The 15270-nt window shown below is 44.4% G+C and overlaps 1 protein-coding gene across 5 annotated transcripts in view; it reads left to right on the forward strand.

The window, feature by feature from the left end:
• The window catches only part of RAD51B (RAD51 paralog B), a 626370-nt gene that overhangs the window by 485441 nt on the left and 125659 nt on the right, over positions 1 to 15270 (forward strand). The window lies entirely within an intron of this gene.

Raw genomic sequence — 15270 nt, forward strand, 5'->3', positions numbered from 1 at the left:
ATGGACTACCCATAGGCCGCTTTTTCTGAAGAGGAAATAATTGCAAAATGAAAAAATGAGACTTAATAAGTAGGCCATTTGGGAAGCAGGTAATGACTATTTTAAAGGCTGGAGGTTCTAACATACATGTATGCCTTTTTTCCCCTCATCTCTTGCAAACAGATAATGGTTTACGTCAAGAGAAAATTCAGGAAAAAAGCCTTTTTTTACTTCCAGGAAATCTGGTCACTATGTCCTGCAGCCAGTGATAAATGACAATGCAACCAGCAGTGACCTAGGACATCCTGAATTCTTGCTCTTAGGAGGAGCTTGCATTCTCTTTTCAAAGGGTATCCTGTTCCTATTGCAATCCTTATGCTATCTCAGCTCAAGATCATCTTGCCCCCCCACCAGTTACCATACTTAAAATAGCACCAGTGCTGTTTAGAAGACTCTACACATGGATGTTGATGTCATCTGGAGGGAGGGCAGGATGAAAAAAGAAGGTAACTGGATATTGGCCCCAAACATATTATAATGCAGCAAATCAACCCACCGAAACTCAATGCTACTGTTTCAACTCCTGTTGTAGAAATCAAACAAATATTATTTTGTCCATTAGTGAGTGTTACTAAGTGCTGTTCGTCCACAAAAGCCCAGGTTCCTATAGAAGAGCAGCATCGTGGAGGAGAAATGTGGTGTTTAAAACAAAATGTGCTGGTGAAAGGTGTTGTACCCAAGGCTGTTATAAACAACAGCTGTTTCTGATTATGGAGATTGATTCATTCCGGCTGCCTGGATGCTACCTAAATAAGTGGGAGGAGCAAAATACAGTTCCCTGGAGCCTGTCAGTTGCTTTGTATCCCTGCAAGTTTAAAGCAGAAGATAGAACCAATCCATCGTTCTGCTTCCCTGCTGTCTTCAGTTTAAAACATGCTGCAGACGAAGGTCCAGTGGGAGAAGACTCCCTTGCTCCATCTCTGCCCCATCCAGCTGTCAAGGCAAGGTTGGTAGGAAGGAAGGGTCTCCACAGATTACGAGGTCCTTCAGTCTTCAACCTGTTGTCTGGTGGCTGAGGCAACAGTTACACCGCTCTATTCCCTGAACCCAGGCAGCTGGACTTTTCAGGAAAAAAAAAGGCCCAACTCTAGAAAAACGGTTCTCAAAGCCCAGTTAAACTAAAATGTCTTATTAGCAGTTCCTTTCCACCGTTTGTGGATTTTGCCAGCATCATTATCAAGCTTTTACTGTTTCTCTTTTCCACTGTCTTGTTTTATTTGAGTCACGTGATAATGTCATAGCCTTTCTATCTGAAGAATCCGCAGAAGATAGAATATTGCTAAAAGCAATTGGGATGGTACTGAAAGTATTAGGGAAGAAATGGAGGGAGCAGCCATTGTTAACAAAATAGCCTGGTTATAAGTAGTAAGCTTGGAAGAGAATTAAGGCCATTTGGGCTATATATACAAAACACCTTTGTTTTACGAACCACAGAAAAAGCCCTTGCTTGGGGTGTCTTGAGGAGTCAGAACCTGGGGTGGTTCCGAGATTTCCAGCACTGTGCGTCAACCACCAGATGGCTATAACTTTCAAAGTTTAGAGGAAAGGGAATGATACGAGTTTTGTGGTCTTTGCTGATTTCTTATTCCAAACACTGTTTCAGTTCCGATCAGCCGATTACAACTGTGATTGCTTATACCTGTTGAATTCTAATAGTCTGTGTGGAAACTGCATTGCATGTGTATGGGGGCCTTCCCATCTGCTTCCTTTGTGAATCTCTTCTCCTTTCAGTCCCTCCAAATTTGGGCCCCAGAGAGGAGGACAGCAGCTGAATGTCATGCTCTTGGGCCTTGGCCCAGACATGCATCTTTCTGGAAGGATGACTGAATCCCGTTCTTAAGTCTAAAGTTCCTCTTGATTAGCAGCTCCTTTTGTTTGTTGTTTTTAAGGCATCTCTGTCTTTCATGGGTAGCTTACAGGGATGTGTTTGAGAGCCCCTTCCAGCTGGGAAGCTGCCCAGCTCCCACCAGCTGAGTGGGGGGATGGCTTCCCTTTAGTTCCACTGCTGCCTGTGGCCTCCATGGACTCCACTTCAGCCCCGGCCACAGTGGCCCTTGTCTGCTGTGCAAACTTGGCTCTGTTCTCTGGGTTTTCATTCTCCAGCCATCTGGGCATTTTGAGCACCCCTCTTATCTTAGTACCTTGGCACTCAGGACCACATGCCATCCTATCACAGAGATGAAAACAAAGGTATCCTTCATTTTTGGCCTGCAATTTCCCTAGAACCACCCTAGGCTGAGTGACAGTCAACGAGACTGGGGCCAGGGATAGGTCTGGAGTGCTGTAAATGGTTTTGCTGATAGGAAGCATACGGAATGGTGGGACAATAGGTAGGATTGTTTGGTACTGGGAATCCTAGTGACTGGTCTTCTCCTTTTCCCCTTGGCTAGTCTGAAATCAAGGAGCAAGAAGCCAGGAGCATGAAGACCCCTGTGGCCTCTGATTGCTGTAGCCCCTCCAGGCCTGGCAGCCAAAGATTAGGGTCTAGCGAGTGCTGTATGCCGGCGGAGTGAATCTAGCTTCCGACTAAGAATTCTGTGTACATCACCCGCTTTCGAAACTCCTCCTTCCACCTCCTCAACTGCTGGTTTTGGGAGGGTTTGATCAGAGTCCTGCACTCTTCAGAGAAGTGTCTGGAGAAATTAGTCCAAAAGCACTGACAGCAAATTCCCTGGAATCATTCTGCCTAGAGAAAAACAAGCATTTGATCAAAGGACAGTTCCACCGCCCAGTTTACTCCCGTTCCACTGTGTCCTCTCTGTCGCTGCTCCCCAGCCCTCTGACCCCTGTGCACTCATTCAGATCCCTCACCCTGTGCACACCTCTTTCAGAGGTGGTCAGTGAGGCATTGGCCAGCCAAAAAAATTCAGCCAAACGGTGTTCAGTCACTTCCATGTAGACCCAGGTAGTTGGGTGTGGCTGCAGCTTCTCTTCAGAGACTCTCACTTCATATTGGCTGCTGGTCATTTGGATACTGGCATTCATTCATATGTTGGAAGCCCAAAGCTTCCACACTCTCAATCCCACAGAGCAGTGTGATAATAGCAAGACACGTCTTGCTTATGGAGCCAAAAAGGTGATGCAACCTCATTTCACACCAAAGCAGGTGGGTATGTTTATTTGTGTTTTAATAGTTGAGGCAGCAGAGACACAGGGAGGGTCAGAAATTCATTCAAGATCATCCAGCGAGTCCAACTTTTGATCCTCTGGCCCCTATGACAGGCAACAGTGGTGACTTTCCTGTAGAGCATGTGACCAGTGTAACTGGAATCATGGGTTCTGAGTATGACTCCCTCTCCCCACCTACTAAAACCGTCATCCAGTTGCCAGAACCCAGTTGGTTTTCTATAGAACACCAGCTAATGGCACTTCGTGTGAGTTCCACCAGAAGAATTTTCAGTCTTTGTCTCATTTTAGGTGTTACATCTCAACCAAGAAGATAATTCTTCACATGTAAAATTAACCTCCTCTAGTTTTCACAGTTTCTTTCCAAGAATCACCCACTGTCAGTCCCTAGTTCTCTGTCTGGCACATTTAGAAGAAGTGATGCAGGATAGACTGATCGTTGCTCTGAACGCACGTGAATGATGCACTGACCTTTTATGTATCCGTAAATGAGTGGAGAAGGAATGCATATTCTCTGACACAAGCTGGCTCCACCACATAGTTTGAAGTAAATGCCATTTTATTTCACATGAGGAAGGGAGACTTGGAGCAGCTTGGCAGCAGATCTGTGGCTGCGTAATTAAGCTAAGAACTATGGCTTTCTTCCACATAGGAGATTAAATACCAGTCTCTGGTCAGATCAAAGCAGGCCTCTTGGATGATCTGATCTTTGCAGAAGACCCCATGTTGGGCCAGCACAACAGTCTTTGCGTGTAATGCTCCCTGTGTTTAAAAAAAAGACCATTTTAGTGTGTTTAAATAATTAGGTCTGCCAGCATTTGTAGCTCTTTGGACCCGAAGTAAAACTTTAGTGTTATTCATGCTAAGTAAATATGGATTTTCTTCTACTAAAACAAGTAACTGTCTCTCAGAGTTTGAAGAAAAGTGAACGTTCATTTTCTGAATGAGAACAGAGGCATTTCTCTTTGGGGAGCATTACAATAAATAACATCTTAGACTAATCTGGCATTTTCTTTAGGGCATTAACAAATAGAGTTTATGTAATCTCTTATTCATTTTCTTGATATCTCATTGAGACAGTTTGGATACTGGTCCTATAGTCTCCATCTGTAAAATGGAAAGAACCAAAGTATTAAGTTCAACTTAGGTGGATGACAAGAGAGAATGCAGACATCTGTGTGATCTGTGTTGCCGAGGTGCCGCCCAGAACTTTTAAATTTTGTTACGAGCTGCATTGCACCTACCGACGGGGGTCCGAGCAGTGTATAATCTGGGCCAGGGTGCAACAGGCTTATGGCCAGGTGGAACTGGACAAATCAATGGAACTGGTTACCGTTTACCAACCTGGCACTAATTATGTGCTGGTCAAGGAAGTGTTTTTCAAATCACGGGGAGCCACTAGTGAAAATCCATTGGTGCTTTGATGGTGGCCTTTGGAGATACTTCTATAATTTGAAACCATTCCCATGGCAGGCCCAGGGAGAGGTCTGACTTCAACCAACATGCAGCATTAGGCAGAAGAAGCGGGGCCTTTCTCACTGAGTTGACCCGTGGGTGGGCCCTCTTCCACATGTTTCTAATTAGGGATGCAAGAGAGAGTAGATATTCCATGGTGACTCTCCTTTCCTTCTCGGCCGTGAGATAGAACAACAGCACCTTTGTGGTGACCTCTGCAGAACTGTTGACATTTGGTGACCTGCCTCATCTCCCCTGCTAGCGTGGATGCACCTCCTGGCTAACAAGGAACAGCCACACTATCTGGTACTATGGTAGACCCTGGAGGTCAAAATGAAGAAGAAGATGTTTTCCTTGTGGAGTAGTCTAAGTTAATTTTTTTTTTACAGATTTACCAAGGTATAATTTACATACCATAAATTCACCCATCGTAAGTGTACAATTCAGTGACTTTTAGTAAATTTAGAGAGTTATATTACCATCACCACAATCTAGTTTTAAAACTTTAGTTGGATTTATTTTGAAAATGCCAAATAATGATCATAATTGGAATGCAGGTTATGCTGGTGCAAAAATTAATTTTTGAGGCTATCTTGGGCTAAGGAAGAGGGCCACCCAGGAAGACATTTGAGACAACTAAGTCTCAAGTTTCTCCGACTACATGAAGCCTTGAGATTAGCATTTATATTTAGAAAGATTGTCCACATTTTTGCTCATCAAATGGTATGACCTACTTGAAAGAACTGAGCAGCTGTTTGCTGCAGAACCTACTTCGCATGTCGACATCAATGAATGTTTGTTGATTATAAAGCAAAGGTGCAGAAGATGAGAATGTATGTACCCTTCCCGCAAAGAGCTTATAGTCCACTTTGAACATCTCATCAAGTATTTATTTACTTGTCCTCCCATCTTCAGGTACTGTGTTAGGCACTGCAGACATATAGATGAGTGAAACAAGGTTTCTACCTTAACAGCTTGTCATCCAGTGGCTTATATGTAAACAGATAATTTCAATATGATGTCATAAGTTCTGTGGTAGAGTTAAGTGCTCTGCAGTATCAGAAAGGTCATCAGCAAAGATTTCCTAGAGAAGATATTACTAAGAAACCAAAGACATAATTAATAATTACATCAATCCTGCTAAGATAGATTGAGTACCTGCCCTCTGCTCCATTTGAACAAGGCTCTGTGAGATCTGGTCCCTGTTTTCAGGGAGCATTATAACTGGTGGGAAAACAACTCCATCACTACTTCCAGTAAGATGGTAATGACTGCATATAAGTGAAAAGAACAGGACACGCTAGGAATTTAGAGGCAAAAGAGAGGCCATTTCAGGGAAGCCTTCGTAGAAGAAGTAGCCCAGAGGCTACTTAAGGGCCTCATAAAGCTCAACATCTGAATTTTGACCCGTAGGTAGGATTTCAGCAGGCATGGTGAGAGTTGGGAAGCAGTCCAGCAGAAAAATGCAAGCAAAGGCTCAGGGGTAGAGAAGCTTGGGATGTATTCTGAGAACAGTGAGCAATCCAAGATGGACTGATACTCATGTCCTGCAGTATGAACTATTTCTATACATCTACGTCAGAAACAGGGAAATCAGGTGAATCAGAAGCTCTGCCTTCCCTTGACTGTATCAAGGAAGGCTTCCTAGAGAAGCGGTTCATTTCATTCTGACCCTTATGTAGGCTCTCTGCCAAGGGTTTATGATGATTAGTTTTCTCCTTCAGTTTCTTCTTTCATGATTCAGCATGTGGCCACCATCAAAGCACCAATGACTTCTCACTACTGGTTCCCATGATTTAAAAAGCACTTCTTTGACCAGTACATTCTGGTGCCAGGTTGGTGAGCCAGACCAAGTTTCATGTGTGTGTCCAGTCCCACCTGGCCACGCACCCTGGCCCAGAAGTTTCATGCAACACTTGCAAGAAGATTAAAAAAACAACTCCCGGAAACACTGGGTCCTAACTTTTGAAGGAGTCATTGCTGTACCTGAGTAGACTTAGGAAGTACACTGGAAGTCTAAGAAGAAAAATAATGAGGAAGAATGGTACCACTTGCTTCAAATTCCCAGGGCTCCACAGAGTAAACCTCTTTCTAAATTTGAGTTGCTAAGGACCTTGAACCTGGGGTTGTTTGGGAATATTTTGCAAAGTAAGAAATCTTGTTGGCTTTCAATCAGGAAGGAAAGAACTCAGTTGGCTTTGATATAACCAAGGAGGGGGGAGTTTTGTATTTGTTTGTTTGCCTGGATGGTCCACCTACTGTGTGGCCTTGTTCACAACATGGCCGACCTCTCTCTGGGTTCAGTGTGAATAGCCAGGCTGCAGCTGTAGCTAGAGACAATGGCCAGCACTGTTGGGCAGTGCCGTTTAGGCCCCAAAGATTAATTTCATAGTTTTGTGGCATTGAACCTGCCAAAGAGAATGCTGCTTCATTTGGGGAAATATAATTTCTGTATGTGTATTTTTTTTTTCATGAAGGATAAAGAAGAGAGATTTTTGGAAGGACATAACTCCTCCTATTGGCCTTGCTAGAAAAAGCTAAAAAAGCAAGAGGTCAATACTCTTACAAGTGTCATGTCTTAAACGTCAGTCAGCCAATAATTATTCACATGCCATCACAAGGGAAGTCCCCTCCCATTATTTGTTTGTTTGTTTGTTTTTTTGTCTAGACTGAGATGCTTTAAAAACAAAAAAAATCTCTGGTTGGGGAAATGATATTTTTTTAAAAGTCTGTAAATTTAGTACTACATTTGCTGAGAAGTAACAGCCCTAGAAACTCTGGGGTTTTGGTGGTGTTTTGTTTTGTTTTGTTTCCTGTGTTTTCCAATCCAGTACCAATTATGGATGGGAGGTAACTTTGCTTTGCCAGTCTGCAGGTTAGAAAGGGCAATTTCTTGGCTACTGTTTAGGGTTGCCAGATAAACTACAGGCTGTCCAGTTAAATTCACATTTTAGCTAAACAACATAATTTTTTAGTGTAAGTACATCCCAAATACTGCACTGGGACATACTTACACCAGAAAAAAATCCGTTGTTTATCAGAAATTTAAGTTTAACTGGGCATCCCATGTGTCAATTTGCTAGGTCTGGCAACCCTATGTTACTTGCACAATAAAAATGTCACCCGAGGAGACTGGGAGCTTTCACGATTACTGAAAGTAGCTCTCAGTTTTGAACCCAAACAGAACAATATATGAGATAAAACTGAAAACAGAATCAGGTCAGTCATACAAAGGTGAAGGGAGTCCTTCTTCATTTCTTTGTCTTGGTGTTGCTCTGTGGATCCATTTCTGTTGGGATTGACCCTCCTAGTTCTACTGTAGGTCAAAGTCATACTTGGTAGGCCTCCTGGATGGCTTCTTTGTCCCAGCTTTAACTCAGATGGTCAATTCAGAACTGGAGCTCCCTTTTAAATCCAAAGTGCTTGACCTCCTTAGGGTAGCTCTGGACCCTCTTGAATTTTTGCTTCTACAAAATTCCTACCAGGCCTAGTGAAGTGGGGTCTGACTAGACATGTGAGAATAATGATGACTATTATTTACTGAGCGCCTAATATGTGCCAGTGCTTTACCTACATTACCAGCATCTACCTACATGAGTTCATATTGCCTCCTAACAACCAGCCCTATGAGATGGGTACTGTTGTCTCCATTTTACAAATGAGGGAATGAAGGCCCAAGGAGATGAAGTAACTTGCTGCAGGTCACAGAGCCATTGAAAGGCAGAGCTGGCATTAGCGTTCAGGTCAGTCTGACTCTAAAACCCCACTGCTTAACCACTGTGCTACCACACGTGGTACCCTTAGATCCCCATTCTTCCCTCCCCAGTCCCCAGTTTGACTTGATATTGGAATATGATCCCTTTCTCTCCTTGTTCCGTACTAGCTGGAATTGGCCCTAAATCACCTTTGTCCATATGTGTCGTGCACCAGTGGAATAGACACAGAAAGCTGGACACTGGAAGATGTTAACTTTGGATGCTTCCTATTTTACGTGAGAATGATTAAACCAATCGGGGAAAAAAAAAGAGCCCAACATTTTAAAATGTGTCATCATTTTAATATCTTTAAAGAGCCTGAAGAGACTTTCAAGCATGAGACTGTAAATAGCTAACAGCTCCAAGATGAGCTTACATAGGAATCACATGATTGTCCCAAAATGGCCATTTGTCTAACTCTGAAGAGCTGCTGTAGTGCTCAGCCAACGCTCCTGCCAAAGGCAGGGCCCTCTGTTCCCCGCCCACTCCCTCCTCCCAGCTCTCCTCTTGGTAAAGAAGTTGCAAAACTACCCCGCCAGGTACCTTTTTCTTCTTGAACCAACACGTGCTCCTCCTGGTTCTCTCCTTATATGAAATGAGTTGTCAGCATTTTGAGCTCATCAAGTAAACAGTTTTACTTGTTCCAGCTGGGAAAAGTCCATGAAGTTGGCCATTCTGTTCCTATCATCTGCTCTGGCCTGGTTGTTAAGTGTAAAATATCTCTGTGGGTGTGGTCTACCCAGTGGCATTTCTCAAACTATGAGTTATGGACTCAAGGGTCTGGAAGAATTTCTTTCACAGGGTCACGCTCCAACACTGACTCTCTGGTGAAAAGCTACCCCGGCCTTCCTCCTCTGACTCTCAACCTGTCTCCCATCCTTCTGTTCCCCTGGAGTAGCGTAGTGGGCCTTCACTTTCCTCTTCCTCTGTACTCCCATCATCTGTCTCCTTTCCCCATTGTGCTACATTTCTCGGTGTTCCTGTTTCCTTTAACCACTAGGTCCTCATAGTTTTCACAACCAAGACCATCTAACTCTCAAAGGAAAGTTAAAACAAAAAATGGGACACTAGGAAAGACAGCAGAGGTGAGGGGCATAATGTTACAGTCTTCTTCCTTAGCCCTTCACGTCTGAGAAAAAGAACCTTGTTCTATTCTCCATGGAGACTAAGGGCAGCCCCAGGCACTCCCTCCTCTATTCTGCCTCCTGACATTCCTCTGTTCTTTTGTAACCCCTCTCCCCACTTCAGGTATAACTTAGTCAATTTCTGCACTTGGTAAACTTGCAAACATTCTGCTTCCCTCCTTTTGGGTGATGGAATGCTGGTGGATGGGGGCTTTCAGGAGCAATTCAGTGATGGCCTTAGAATATTTCAAAAGAAGTTCTGGGAAGATGTTATTGATTAGTCTCTGTCCGTGGTATCTCATTTGCCTCTTTGAGGGGCTCAGCAGAAGCATTTGGTCCATCATCTGCTCTTCCTTGGGAGCAGGTGAGGTGGCACAGGTATAGGCCTTGAGCAAATCTCCTAAATTCTGTATTTTTGTTTCCCCAGCTGTAAAAAGGACAAAATAATTATTCTGACCTCACAGCATTGCTGTGAGTATTCAGTGAATTAACATTTATAAATCCCTTAGAATAGGGCTTAGCACATAGTAAGTACTATATTAAATAAGGAAGTATAACAAGGCAAAAAGTAATAAGAATGTCCTTCTTTTGATTCATGCCTGAATAAGTATATTCAGCTTCTTTCTGACACCTTAGAGTTCTAAAATAAACCCAAGGACTGCAACCCAACACGCTCCATAATTTCACTCAAGGACTTGGACAATCTGGTCTTAATGTACCTCTTCTCACCTGCATTTTGGCCAGACTGATTGACTATTTCCCATTCCAACTTCCCATTCAATTCCCTTCCCCATCCCTTCCACATGTATCCAGTTGCCCTTGCTGCCTTTACCTCAGGTTGGCTGTCAGCATGTATGGCCCAGTAGTTTTGGGTATCTATTTAAGTGCAAAGCCTTTCTTCTCTTCTGGATCACGAGCTGCTTCTGAGGGGTGAGGACTACATTTCTGATGGTTGTGTACCATTCTTCATGCCTTTTACATAAATGGTACTCTATAAATGTTTTGATCGGCTGATTTGAGCTTTTGCAGACTAGGAAACGGTTGGCCTAGAGCCAAGTGGCACCTAGATGAATCTTGCCTCTAGGCCTCATGGATATGGTCTGTTGAAAGGCCAGTGCCTCCCTGCTTTGTGTTAAGATGATGGGAGCCTCCAGTGTGGGCCAGGGCAGACAAAGCCACTGTGAGGTTGGGATGTTGGGGGCAGTGTGCTGAGATTCAAATGTGGGATGGACAAAAGGGGAAGTGCCTGCAAGCAGAAGGCTAAAGGCCGTGGCTTTGCACAATTACCAGGAACGCTTTTATTTAGCACCTTGTAAAAGTTCGGGCAAAAAGGGACAGTTAAAAAGTACTGTTTATAATGCAATGGGCTGCCTCCGAAAATGTTCCAACTTTGCAGGCCTAGTGGGAAAAGGACTAAACACAGAGTTGGGAAAAATCACAGCACCACTGCTAGGAGGTGTATAGGTTGGAGCGAAACCGAGAAGTTGGCATAACCATTAGTGGCCATCTCTAAAAAAATAAATCAGCGGGGTGCTATTACTCATATCCTGTGTGATTTTTGGTGGATGGATAAATAAAATTATACGAGGAAAACTGTTTTCTAAAAGTAAATTCTGCCACTCCAGCACAATGGTATGTATGTCCACCCTTTTATAAATATATTTACACTAACTCACATGGCCACGTAGCTCTCACATGGTAGAAAGACAGTTGGCAAAGACAGTTGGAAGAATGAAAAAGTGCCGTGTGTTTTCTCCCCATTTGTGGGCAGCGTTTGATGTTTGTAGATGTATGGTTTTAATAACCTTGACTAGTAGATACGGCAACTGTGAGAATTTCAAAAAGGAAAGCAAGAGTCCAGAGAGGAAAACATCTGCTATTTCTAGGGTGCAGTCTTCCCAGCAGCCCTCAGACCAGAAGCTGATTTTCCTCCAAGGAGAGCCCAAGGACAAGATAAATAGGTTTCCTGACCCAAAGACAGGAACACCCAGGGAGACCAGGGGATCTGGGAGTGGGAGCAGATGGGAGGGGTGGAATGTCCAGGGTGAGGCTGGGACTAGCTAAGGGGCTGGACGCTCCGTCCATCTGTGGTAGCTGAGCATTGTTGCCTGTGCAGCCGAGGGCAGGGTCCCTTAGAGGCCCAGGGGTGTGAGCCTGCCTTCGTTTGTGTCTTCATTCTTCAGCAAACCTTTACTGAGTTCTTATTATGCGCCAGATACTGGGCTGAGCCCCAACTTGTGACTTCATTGGGCATTGAGTCCGAGGCCTTGGCAGCTAAGGGTGACGTTCCTTAGAGAACTGGGAGGTCCGCCAGGGAAGAGGCACAGCACAAACAAGAAAGCACTGGAGAAACCATCAGAGGAGGTGATGCACGAAAGCTCTACACCGGAGAGCAGTGCAGGAGCAGACACATTCTTCTGGGAGTTCAAGCTTGACTTCCAGCCGCAGTATTCAGATACTAAGAGAACTTGCAGAAGGAGTCCAGAGACCCTGCTGACCAGGGTAGGCCATGGTGAGTCTTCCGAAGCTACAAAGCCAGCCAGGAGTAGCAGGGGAAGCAGCTGAGAAAAGGAGCAAGTACAGACACCTCCAGTCACCAATGGCTGGAAGAGTTTACTAAGCTCTTTCAGGACCATAAATAAAACCGCACCCACAGTTGCACATACTGTACTTCGTTTGATAAGTGCAAAATAGTAAGCCGTGTGTCGTTTACTTATAGTGCTGTTTCGATGGTTCTCAAATAATCTCTTGTTTTATGTTCTAAAGTCCACTCAGACGGTGCTAGAATGGACCATCTGAGCCCAGGCAGCCTGAATAAAACAGCTGTTCGCAGCCTGCCTGTCTGAGCAGGGATGACTCTTGTGCACCTTCCAGGCCTCGGCGTATAGACTCTTTGTTCGTCCCCCTGTTTTCATGTGCATCACGAAGTTTTTATAGTAAATCACAAAGCAGTTTGTTTTTCCCAACAAATGGTCTGCCCCTTGAGGGTAGGTCCCCTATCCTGTGCATCTCTTTGTCTCTGACACCCGGCACAGAGCCTGGATCACAGCGAGACCCAGAACCAGGACTGGTCCATTTTGGATGCACTGATCTCAGACATTCCCGAGCTGACACCGGGATCAGTGCACACATGCCTCATTCCGAACCTTCCTGCTTTCAAGTGGTATCTTCTAATGAGATTTAAAACCTCTTTATACTGTTTTCCTTTTATATCATGCAAATAATATATTTAAGGTGTAATCTTCTGTGCTTCATGTTACAGATTAATGTTAAACAGACTTTCTCCTTCTAGAGTGTGAATGTCTTTATTACCAGTTGCTTTACATTTTCATTCCTACCCATAATTTTTTCAGACTCTCTGAATTCCTGTTCAAGTTTCCTTTTCCCTGGAAGTTTATATCATCTCTCAGGCTGCTTTTGACCCACCCACTCCGTACTTTACCTCCCTGGCTCTCATGCTCTGCCCCAGTTCTTCCTTGCCTATGCCATATGGCCTTATTAATGTCAATGAGACATTACCCATCCCTTTTCCTGGCACTTATGCCTCCAGAGAAAACTCTGTCGTATGCATCTCTGAGCCTCCCATAGCAGCTAACACAATGCCTCTCGCTCCAGTAGATGCTCAACAGATGGGTGCTAATAAAGTTCCATTGGTGAGACAAGGTAGTTAAGAGCAGGTATTCGCTTGTTAGTGAGGGAGCAGTAGCAGACTGGTTGAGAGTATAAGAATTTGGTTGGGACTGCCTGGGTTCTAATCTTGGCCTCGTCGCTAACTACTTTTATGACTTTGAGCGGTCTGCCAAACCTCCCTGGGTCTCAACATCTTCATCTTTAAAATGAGGACGGTAGTAGTACCTACGTGATGAAGATGCAGTAAGGTCTAACTTAAGAGTTAAGGTAAGCACGACACTTAGCACAGTGCCCGGCCCATGCTGAGAGCCATCAACATCATCAACCACCAGCACCACAGGTATTCATTATCAGATGCTGGGGTTTGAATAAAGAAAGTTAGTCCCTCGAGGTTCTATTCCTGTGGAGTCTGGACTAGAATGCACCTTCTTAGATCCCTCGGGGAGTACCCTGTGCCCTGCCCTTTTTCTACACAGGCAACATGTCCGCTTCAGGATCGTGTGGACCATCTTGACTAAGAGTATTTCTTTTTTTCTACCTGTAGTCTTTGACCTATACTTATCTGTTGGTGTTAGAGCAGGTATATTGCTTTCATCAGATTCTCCAAGGGGGAAGTCCGTGACCCAAAATAGGTTAGATACCACTGAGGAAGACGTTGATGACGTCCTGATAAGGAGAGTGAGAGGGAACTTGTGCACACGGTGGAAGTGTACACTCAAGACACACAAGTGTGGCTTCCCATGGCACTTGCCATCCTACTGTCCCTGAGAACGGAACACTCTAGTTCGTAAGTAAGTGTTGTAATGGGCTCCTACTGAGTATCAGGTACTGTGCTAGGTCTGGGGCCCCGACACATGACTGGGACATGGTTCCTGCTGTCGAGGTGCTTGAGGTTCTAGCAATTTCCTTTCATCTTTTACTAAACACTAATTGAATAATTTTATGACTCATGAATAAATAAGGCTTGTCTCCCCAAGTGAACTCACTGTGTACTTAGTACTGTCCTGAATGCTATTACAGTCAGTGCTGTTTGCCCCACTGCTACCCAATGGAAAGAAAAGGTGACAGACAGGTCGAAGGACGAGGTAGGGATTTTGAGGGCAGTGGGGAGGAGGCAGCAGGGTCATGTCAGCATGCTGAAAGCTGAGCAGTCCTCACTCCACACTCTGTTCTGTGCTAGGTCGCCGGTAGAGGACTGAAGGCTTTTTTGGTCATAAACCTCCTTATGCCTTGGCTTGGCCTGCATTCAACTCTCATAAAAGATACTAGTAAATGTTAGGACTAGAAATAAAACAAGGCACAGGTTGCCATTAGAACTTTTTCTACAACCGAATTACTTTTTCTTCAACTGAATACATTACAGGTTGTATCAGCCAGGATCCCATCAAGAGATGACTTTCATTAGAATCATTCAGGAGACTTGAATAATAAAAGGAGTACTTTTAGTGGAGTGGTCATGGGCTTGTGTGAGCCTGCCAGTGCGAAAATAGTGGGGCTCCATTAGTACCCCTAGACCTGAGAGGACGAGGGGACAGGCTGGATTCTGGAAACAGGAGACAGAGAAGGCTGCCCCGGGGTGGGGGGGATCTGAAACCTTCAGGAGGTGAGGGCAACCCACAGCCCAAGGCCGCTCTGCCCCCTCCAGTCTCCTGCTGGTGCTCTCCAGTGGCCAAACCCAGGAAAAGGTCCCACTGATGTGGTCCACACAGGTCAGGTGCCAAAGCAGAGAGCAAGGTAGAGAAGGATGGAGAGAAAATCTGGAGGGACACACAGGAAGACACCCGGCAAACAAGTTTGATTTTAGAGGTAAGCATGTGTATTTCAATTTTATCTGTTTTGGCCAGCTAGATTTTTAATAAGGTTATAAAATATTTCTGCCATATTTATTACACCATCAGTTTGATGTTCTCAGTTAGTTTTCTCAGTGTCTTACTAGTTTAGCCTTTTTTTTTTTTATTTAAAGGGGATGTTGTGTATAAGCCTGTTTTCCTCCAGAGCACACAGAGAATAAAAATGCTATTTTCCAGAGATTTTCCTTTTTGCAAAGAGAGTTGTTCCATTTCCTCTCTCTTTTTCTGTCTACTGCTTTCTCCTTCTGTGCTTAGGCCAAGAGTATAGGACATTTGGAGACATCTAGCATG

The sequence above is a fragment of the Phocoena sinus genome, chromosome 2 (assembly GCF_008692025.1).
Source record: "Phocoena sinus isolate mPhoSin1 chromosome 2, mPhoSin1.pri, whole genome shotgun sequence".
Classification (NCBI taxonomy): Eukaryota; Metazoa; Chordata; class Mammalia; order Artiodactyla; family Phocoenidae; genus Phocoena; species Phocoena sinus.